General features: G+C 48.4%; 1 long non-coding RNA gene across 10 annotated transcripts; it reads left to right on the plus strand.

Moving 5' to 3' along the window:
• The first annotated feature begins 323 nt into the window (after positions 1-323).
• LOC109738849 (uncharacterized) lies at positions 324-6,408 on the plus strand. Of its 10 annotated transcripts, XR_012205390.1 has the most exons (10): positions 324-777; positions 871-948; positions 1,025-1,133; positions 1,441-1,518; positions 1,765-1,828; positions 2,351-2,508; positions 4,079-4,160; positions 4,940-5,010; positions 5,622-5,747; positions 5,837-6,408. It is a non-coding gene; the product is annotated as an uncharacterized lncRNA (long non-coding RNA). The 10 variants fall into 10 exon arrangements; XR_012205387.1 differs by having other exon boundaries at positions 1,765-2,508; XR_012205389.1 differs by having other exon boundaries at positions 2,351-4,160.
• Positions 6,409-9,704: the final 3,296 nt, after the last annotated feature.

Below are 9,704 nucleotides of genomic sequence, written 5' to 3' on the forward strand. Positions count from 1 at the left end.
TCCTCTGTGGCCGCATCCAGTAGCGCGCCCGGGTGGAGATTGCTAGCACACAAAACTAGTTCTGCATCCAGAAATAAGAGAGGAAGGATGCTACGAGCTCTCCAGAGCTCAGGGCTTCTCGGCCGTCTGATCTATTTCATGATGTGATTTGGGCCGTCAGATCTCGGGCTCGGCTCACATGAGACGTCGGATATTTACCATATCGTTGTGAGCCGTTGGATAAAATTTCAATCGCAACAGAATGTAAATACCATGCCCCCACTAGGGCATTTCGGTCATTTCGCGTAGGGGGTCTAAAAGGGGGCGCTGTCGTGGGATGACCTACCCGCCTCCTCCCTCCCACACTCGCGCCTCCCCCGCGCCCAGCTCTTGCCGCCTCGCCTCTCTCTCTCCCTCCCGCCCTGCCTCTCTCTCTCTCTCTCCCTCCAAACCCTAACCCGCACCTGCCTCCCTGCCTAGCCGCCGCTTCCGTGCTGCCCCAGCCCCAAGTCCGGCGGCCTCCTCTCCCTCCAGCGCCGCTGCTCCACCCTCTCCAGCGCCCCTCACCTTATATCCCAAAGGAGGGGAGGGGAGGGAAGGGAATGGCCCAGATCGATGATCGAGGGACGAGGTGAGGCAGCGCCCAGATCCACAGCGGCATCGGCGTGCCATCGTCGACCTGAGCCGCCACCGTCCTCGAGGTCAACCATGGAGGGGGGTGTGATCCGTCGGCAGCCATGGACGGAGACGCCACAAACCCTAGCATGGGGACCGAGCCGCCATGGATGTTCGAATGAGGCACTGCACCGGATCCCTCTCCTCTTCCTCCTTCTTCCATGGATTTCTCCTCTCTCTTTTTGTCCCTCTCTCACCATGGTCTCATCTCTGTAGGAAGGAGGCCAGCGGCCAGGACGACACCATGATCTCACCCTGCTTTGCTCCTTCCCCACCATGACCACGCCATGGAAGGTTCCATCTTTCTCTCTCCCCCTCTCATGGAAGGTTTTCGATTTGATCTCAAATTGGGAATTCGTATGTGTTACAGCAGCAGCAGGGTTCCTTGGTGGGTACAACAGCAGCAGTAAGAGGACACCATGGTGGGTACAGCGGCAGCAGCAGCGGCGGCAATGGCTCGATGGACGCCACCATGGAAGGTCTCCCTTCTCCTCTCGTTTCTTTCTATTTTGATAGCCCCCCTGATGTACAAGTGATATGCTTTGTTGCTACTATACTACTTGTGTCTCATTCAGATTCGATGCTTCTTTTCTTTAGCATGAATGTGCTTATTTCTCCATCCCTTTGCACTGGCATGGGATGGTAGCATTGTTTACTGGATGATTACCAATGGAGTCATTTGGGCTAAGAAAATGTACTGTCTTTTGATCTCTGATGCGACCGTTTCCTGATATTGATTACTTAATTAGTGATTGCATGGTTTCCTTGTGTCAAATTTTATGGCAGCTGTGGGGCTGGAGGCGGCATTCGAGGTTGGAGATGGCATGAGAAGCAGAGCTCCCTTGTGCCACTCTCTCTACAAAGGTGATGCTTGCTCCCATTCATGGCTTGGTTTGCGAAATTAGTTGGAGTTGTGATTAACTAGCAGTTCTTAAATATATGTGCTTTCATTAAGAAGAATAAGCTACCATGCTAGATTAGTTGATCCTGGGCTTAAGTTTCGAGCTCAAAGTTTTTATTGCACCAGTTTAACTTTCATGTAGTTTTGTGTATTACTCTATTATGTAGAAGCAATAATAATAAGATTGATCCCTTCATTTTTTTCTGCAGAAAGTGTAGTCTGCAAGCTTATCAAATCTGGGTACTCTTTGTAGAAGTGCAGCACCATGCATCAGTGAGCTCCCTAATTTGGTTAGAACAGAGGGCTACTGTTCTTACTCATTTACTGCCTGCTGATCTCTCTCTCACTCCCATTTCTTCCAATTTAATCCCCGGATCTCATTTTTGTGTGTGCAAATTATCTGTGCCTACACGGTGCTATGAAAATCCAAGCGGGCAGAAGTAAAGATTACTCTATGTAAAATTCATGCTTCAATGCCTACTCTTAAGACTATGTAATATATTTTTCTGTGCTTTAGCTGCAGTCAGTGGTGACTTGTGTGTACATTATATTGCCTCTTAGTTATCTGACATGCATATGCAATATCTCTCTCATCAATAAATATCTATGTGTGATTCGCGGGGAAATATATCTGTGCTTGGTAGTTTGAGACTATTGGTGTCAAGATCTTGCTCCAAATTCACATGATCTAATTAGTGTTCTATACAGAACAACACTTTTGGGTTTTGGGTAATCTCTCAATGGTTTCTAAATGGTAATCTTGCCTGACCATTGGTTTTTTGAGTTCTTTAAAAGAGTATTATTCTTGGCTTGCTGGTCGCCGCTGGAGCTGGACAAGATAATGGCAAGCCTTACCTGGTGACGTATTGGCTAGGAAGAGTGCAAGTTGCCGCCCACACGTACCAGATGGTGCCGTCAAGGATGTTGTCGTACTGACTGCCGATGATCTACATGTAATCAGTTTTTCCTTAGCTTCTATTATTAGTCTCTTTTTCCTCTGAATCGTTTGACTCGTGGTTGCTTCTACAAAATAGCTCATCTTTTAGCTTGAAATGTTACCATGAAACTTATCCCCTTTATTCACTTAAACAATTTATGATGGTGGTTTGGGTACCAAGCTCAGTTGTTTTTTTATAAAATGATTACATGGTCCAATATTTCAGTTCTGTTACGTATATTCGTTTTTTATGTTTTTCTGAACCTTATACTTCCCTGTATTTGTTTTTGTTTGGCTATGAACATCCCAAGAGATGAAGATGTTGAATTTGCTTCAAACTACTACTATAAATTTAGAAGCTTCCTAGACTGCATGTCAATAGGGACATGGATGGTAGGTTTGAGGGTGTTCGTTGGCCATGACAATTTAGGAGGTCTCTGCTCGCCAGTTCTCAGCCTGTGAAAATTGAGCACAGTTGATGCGCTTGCAGCACTCATACTCCCTCCGTTCAAAATTAAATGTCACTGATTTAGTACAACTTTGGAAATAGATTAAATTGTTGTGGTTCAGGTTCCTTTTGCTTCAGATAAGACCTATGAAAGAGTTAATTTATTCCGAAACTATTAAAGCTGGAGAGTGGCATCTTTTTGTGGGGCTGCATTTTTAATGGTTCATTATTTTTAGAAGGGGTTAAATTGCATTGTAGGAAACGAAAGAAAAAAGTGATGTTGATAGTGGCGGCAGAACTTTTTAATTCGTGTGCTGATGATGTCAAACCTGCATTGTAGGATATATTTGTGTAATCTCCTTATTGTCAATCTGCTTGTGTTTGTGTTTTCGACCAAAAGCTAATCTTTCTTATGGTTAGTCTCACAACTCTATGTTAATACTGGGGTTGCCGCTATTTGAGGAATGAGCTCATTGAGTTGATCATTTTGGATGTGCCCGTATATGGACAACAAGTCGAATTGTTTGTTGTATTTGCATGGTGGAGTTTCAGTTGACCTGCCTTTGGTAGAACTCATTGGATGGATTTCTATTTTCAAATACTTACGGCCTCTTGATCCATGACACTGGTTGTTTACATGTATAGGAGATACACGAAAACTGAATAGATTTGTTTTACTAAATAACTGAAGGGATTATTCTACCTAGCCCCATAAATTTCTTTGTACATATTGTTTGTTTTATATGTACTATATGAGATAACCAGGGCAATTTCACCCTTGTAAGAACATATTGATCTGGTGATTGAGACATTAGGGGAAGGGTCATGATTGAGCAAAGCCCATTTAAATGTAGTTCTGGTCTCAAGCACAGTGTGCTATGTTGTTGTCGTTCTGTATTTGTATTTAGCGCCTCTTTGGTTTGTACATTTCCACAATAATAGCTTCAATCTCTTTTGCTATTTGAAACTGCAGTTTTTTTAAGGGTCACACATACACATGATGTGTTCACATGTTAGTTGAAAACTCGGTGAATTAAATATATATCTGAACTACTATTGATAATCATGGCTAAAGAAAAATAAATTTCTTTAAGTTTGCTTCCCATGTACATGTGTTACTGCTTGTGAATCTCTACAGTTCATGAGAACTTGCTATAGCTCACAGTAAAGCTGCCACGAAAATTTGTTGCTGAGCTGGCATTGATCCTTGGGAAATAGAGGTATGCCCATTCTATTGTGTTCTATATGTTCCGTTTGATGCATCTTGAATATGCTTTTCCACACGTTCATCTTCTAGCTCCAATCAATGTGTTGAAGTCCGGTACTTTATTTCTATGTGAGCATCTCATCGAGCTAACATCCATTTCATTAGTTATATCGCTTTATTGACATCTGATAGAGAAGGATACAAATGAATCAAGGACCAGTTCAAATAACATAATGAAAATAAAATAACATAAAAGTCTCGTGTTCAGTGAGTTCTCAAAGCTATTATGGTCTAGAGATTTGTACAGGCTGAAATTTGAAAGTGGGATGTGGCGAGTTGTCCAGTGCAATCGAGCCATAAATATAAAAGACATAATAAGAAGTGTTATGCCCGTTTAGTGGATTCACAACTGTTGTTTGATGCAATGTTTATTGGGGTTTACCATCGCATGGAGACTGCATAGAGCTAAGACTATTCTGCGGAAATTTTGTGAACACTTTGTCAGTGGCAATGGAATTGGTGAGTTTCTCTGCAATTAACTACCTCCTGCAAAGCAACATCATAAATGTCAATAACATGGACTTGCTGTCACCATGTGTTCGTGAACAAATAAGTATTGATAATCAGATTATTACTTTTGGTCTTTCAAAGATGCTTATATGGTAGTATACAAAGTTTCTGATTATGACACCATGTTAATTGAACTTGATTTGTTATGTGATTTAAACTTTGCTTTTCCCAGTCACCATGTGTTTTCTAAAATTACTATTAACACAACTTTGTTCTTCCTAGAGCACCGACAGCAACCACATCATGAAAGGGTCGAGGGGAAGATGATATGATACGTGTCACTGAAAGCGAAGGTAAAATTCCCATATATCACCTTCATATTACCTACCAATTCACAAGTGCATGTTCTGTATCAAATATAATTGTTCCCTGTGTCGAAACATGGATTCTGCATTGTATAGGATTCTAGCTCTTTGACCCTTTCTGCATGCTCTTACATATATGTGCTTTCATTAAGAAGAAAAATCTACCATCTAGCTTAGTTGATCCAGGGCTTAAGCTATATACCAAAATAACACACAGATGAGTTCTGTCAGAAGTACCTTGAGCCTTTTTATTTTTATATTCTGTTTTGCGTATTCATTTAATGCCACTTGGAATCTGAAGTAGAAAATATCATAAAGAGCTTCATGACTTATAAACATTACTTGTCACAGTATATTAAAGGGTGTTTAGGTGACCAATTAGGAAATAATCAATTGTGAGTGCTTAATATTGTTCAGTGCGTCATATAAATTACCAAAATATTTGTAATTGGGATATTAAGGCTTAAATGGACAAGTCCCATAAATAATAAACATACCTCATATACTTGTTGTCGGTAAACCAACCACTAAGATTTTGATTCAGTGTTTGCCTAAAGAAATTACTCCCCCATTTTGATTTCATCATTTTTTTTGAACAGCTCAAGCCATTTTTGTCGCTGTATGACAAGGTTGCCAATGTCATCACTGAGCCGCCTTCTTTGCTTCAGAGGCTTATTGTGCTGCTATTGTTCTCTGTCTCTATCCACTCGCCCATTGTAGTGCAGGTTTGTGTTTTTGGGTTTTTATATCTTCGCTTCTTCTTTTTGGTGAGCGGGTGAGCTAATCTGGTTATTATCCTCTTGGTCTGTTGCAGCAATTGCAAGCTCCACATTCCCATGGCTGCTCATCCTCCGTAACTTTCTCTAGCTGAGCTCATGCCACCACTGCGGCACACCTCTCTTGTAGCTGTCGGGTGACCGCGTGTGCCGTTGCCACCACTAGAGAGATCTGGGAGAAAGAGGAGGCAAAGAGGGAGATGGAGCGGAAAGAATAAAGGTAAAGGAAGGATCAAGAGGAGACACCATAAGCACGCCGGTGTCCTCCAGGCCTGCTACTACGAATTCTCCAAGCAACACCAATCTATAGCAGCAAGGTTCACATTTAAGAAATTAATAATAATAATGTGATTAGGATTTTTGGTTCCATTACATAAATCCCCAAAACCATCTTTGCTTTACTATGACTTCTCCAAGCAACACCAATCTACAGCAGCACCCTGTTATGTTTGGAAGATGTTTATTGCTTTGTTCTAGCTTTAGCGTTTGGCATGATCGATGTTGATGACGTTAAGTAATAGACTGGTTGAGATTTTGTTATGGTGCTTTGGATGGTTCCAGCTACCAGATGATTAGATAATATTTATTGTTGGTTTCTTATTCTATAAAAGTGCCTTGTGCTCTTAAGATAACACAATCCCATTGTTTGTCATATCATAATACAACAAACTGCCAATTTTTTTACCATGTTATTATGCTACTCGAAGATCATTGGTATTTTATCGTTCTTATTACTCCGTCATAGGCTTATATATGTTATTTTCAGTCGTACACCACATCGAACATCCAAGTATTGTGTGGCTATCGGATCACGGGTTTCGGCAGATCCTTAAGGTTTGAACTCTGGGGTGCGTGCGAAGCTCTTTTCCTCCTACTGATCTACGCCTTAGCTCTCTGGGTCTCGCGGACGAACTCGCAACACAGAAAGACACGAGGTTTATATTGGTTCGGGCCGCAGTTGTGGTGTAATACCCTACTCCAGTGTGTGGTGGATGGATTGCCTCTTGGGCTGATGAGGAATAGTACAAGGGGAAGAACAGCCGTTTAGGTGTTCTTGTGCGAGCGTGGGTTGGCTCTCGCTCATATCTGCTTCCCCCTTATGGTGGTGGCTAGTTCTACTTATACAGGCCCTGGTCCTCTTCTCAAATATTGAGCGGGAAGGGAGCCAACAACGGCGGGCAATTTGAAAGGGGACAGCTAGTACAGCTTATCCTGACAAAAGCGGTCTTCGCCTGCAAAAGGCTCTGGCGATGACGCCGTCTTGGGCTCCATGGTGACCTCCGTCTTGGCGTCCCGTTGGTCTTGGTCTCGTTGCACCGATAAGGAAACCTTTGCCTGATGCCTCGGTACTCCGCGCCTGCGCTTGCCGTCTTAGCACCAAAGAGGAAGCAAGGACTCTGTGCGCGCGGGTGCCAGGCGCTGGCGCCCGCCTGATCTTGATCGTCACGGCTCACGTCACGAGAGCCTCGCAAGGTTTGCCCCGCCTTGATTTCTCCGCTCCTCGTGAGCCTGCCTGGCGAGGAAGCTCCTGAGGAGGTCTTGCATCGTCCGCCTCGCGAGGCTTGGCCCCTTGCGAGGGTCTTGAATGCCTTGTTGATGAAGATGGGCCGTACAGGCCTGCCAGCATAGCCACGCCATGGGCCGCAAGCAGGCAAGTCTGGGGACCCCCGTTCCCAAAACGCCGACAGTAGACCCCGGGCCCAAGGTGCGCTCGGGCTTGGCTTCAAGGCGAAGCCAGAGGTCAAGTACGGAGCGCCGCGGGCCCCAAAAGCTTGCGGCCTTGGTCGACGCGTGGCGGTTGATTGGACGTGGGCATCTCCGCTCCCCCATGCTGCCTTAGAGTCCGCATGGTTACGCGGCCCCCGCCATCTACACAGTTATTCCTCCGTTGCCCACGCCTTGCTCCTCCAATCTGCCCTGCCTCTTGCCGGCTCTATCGCCATGGCGCCGAGACAGGCAGGCAAGGGGAAGAAACCCCTACCTCCGCCAAGCGCGCCCCCGGCCGTCGAGCCGGCGCTCGGCCGACCCGTGGTGCTCAACGACGAGGCCCTGGACAAGGTGCGTCCAATGCTCGCCTCCAGCTTCAACGAGTGGGGGGAGACGGTGGCTTGGCCCGCGTCTCGCACTCGCATGGCCCGGGCGGCCATCGAGATCCCGATCTTCATAGATGCTCTCTGGGCTAGCCTGCTTCCTCCCTTCTCTGCCTTCTTCAATGCGGTGCTCGAGCATTATCAGATCCACATGCTGCATCTCGACCACCAATCCGTGACTCTTCTCGCCGTCTTCGCCTTCTTATGCGAAGCTATGGTGGGCATCGCTCCTTCGGTGGCCCTCCTCCGCCATTTCTTCTCATTGCATCTGACTGACCCTCGACAGAGCTCGGGTTGCGTGAGCTTCCAGGCTGTGGCTGCGACAGCAGGCGCGGGGATCAACTTTGAGCTTCCTCCATCTACAAGGAGGTTTCGGACACGATGGGTGTTTGTCGATGCCGGCGTGCTCAGCCCTCTGCTCCAAGCTCCGGCGGGGCCTGCCGTTCCCAACTCCAATTGGGGCCATCAGAAGCTCGCGAGCCCTCGTCTTGTCCCCGTCTGGCTCAGCCTGAGGAAGATGAAGGACCGCGGAGTGACCGCGCCTATGGTGAAGGAATTCGTCAGGCGCCGAGTTGCTCCGCTTCAGCGCCATGCTCGCCCGATGTGGGCTTTGCTCAACAGTCAGGACCACATGAGGTTTCAGGAGGAGGGGCTCCCCCTCAAGACGCGGGAGACAGTGCATACGGTCCTGACGGGTGCCCCTCTGCCGGATGACATGCCCGGGAAGAGCTGTACGCTGTACCGCTGCGAGAATAGGGTTGAATTTGTCGAGAGCATGCCGTCCTTTGACGAGTGGGGGCTGCGCCCGTTCGGCCTGGTGGGGCCCCGCGAGAACCCCGTCGATGTGGTTCCCTTCCTCGCTACCGGTGCCGAGCTCGCCGCAGGAGGGCGAGCTCCGTCGGAGGCCGGTGGCTCAAGCGCTGAGGAGCACTTGCCGCGTGGTGATCCTGGGGCATCGTCCTCGGGAGCTCACGATCCCTTCCCCGGTGCGTCGGTCGCTAGGGCAGTGCAGCAGGCGGTTCCCGAGGTCAAAGCCCCGGAAGCCTTGGGAGGTTGCGGTGAGACGGCACCCGACTGTTCACCGCAGCCGGGCACTCTTGGTGCTGTCCCTCCAAGTTCTTCTTCGGCCTCGCCCCGCGCTGGCCGCCATGTCCAGCGCTTCGGTCGGCTTTGCATGGACTTCGAGGAGCTCCGCAAGAGGAAGGGGTCCCCGAGCGGCACCAACATCTTTGGGCCGCTGAAGCGGAGGAAGTACTTCGCCATCGACACGTAAGTGCCGTACTACTATAGCTTCTTGTGTGCCGTTTCCATCTCCTGACGTTAGTCTTCCAGGGCTCCTTCGGTCGAGGCTGCTGCGCCTCCTGAGAAACGGCCTCCTCCTTCCTCGGCTCCCCCATTGGCCTTGAGCGCTTCGAGTCCGCCTGCTGCCCCTGGGGCAGGGTTGGCTGAAGGAGCGCCCCAGCCTTTGTGGCGCGCTGATCCTGCGACCTTGTCGTTCCTCCCTTACGGCTTGGCAAGGAGCCTGGCAGGCGTGCCCAGGACCCCTCCTCCGATCATGGACAGCAGCTGGTCGGCCTCGGTTTTCGGTTCCTCCTCAAGCAGCGGGCCCCGACCGGCCAGGGCCCCCCGCGCGAACTGGCTGGCGCCTGGGGCAGCACCAGCCCCCAGCCCCCTGCCGAGAGGTGGTGCGCCGCTTGATGCCTCGCCTGCGGCCCCCGAGGTGGAGGAAGAGGTGCGCTGCGCGTTCGAGCTCGAGCGTGGGTGGAGCGTCGTTCGCCATGAGCTCTTCCAGGAGGCGATGGGCGCGATGAGCCGG

The sequence above is a fragment of the Aegilops tauschii genome, chromosome 3, assembly GCF_002575655.3.
Source record: "Aegilops tauschii subsp. strangulata cultivar AL8/78 chromosome 3, Aet v6.0, whole genome shotgun sequence".
Taxonomy (NCBI): Eukaryota; Viridiplantae; Streptophyta; class Magnoliopsida; order Poales; family Poaceae; genus Aegilops; species Aegilops tauschii.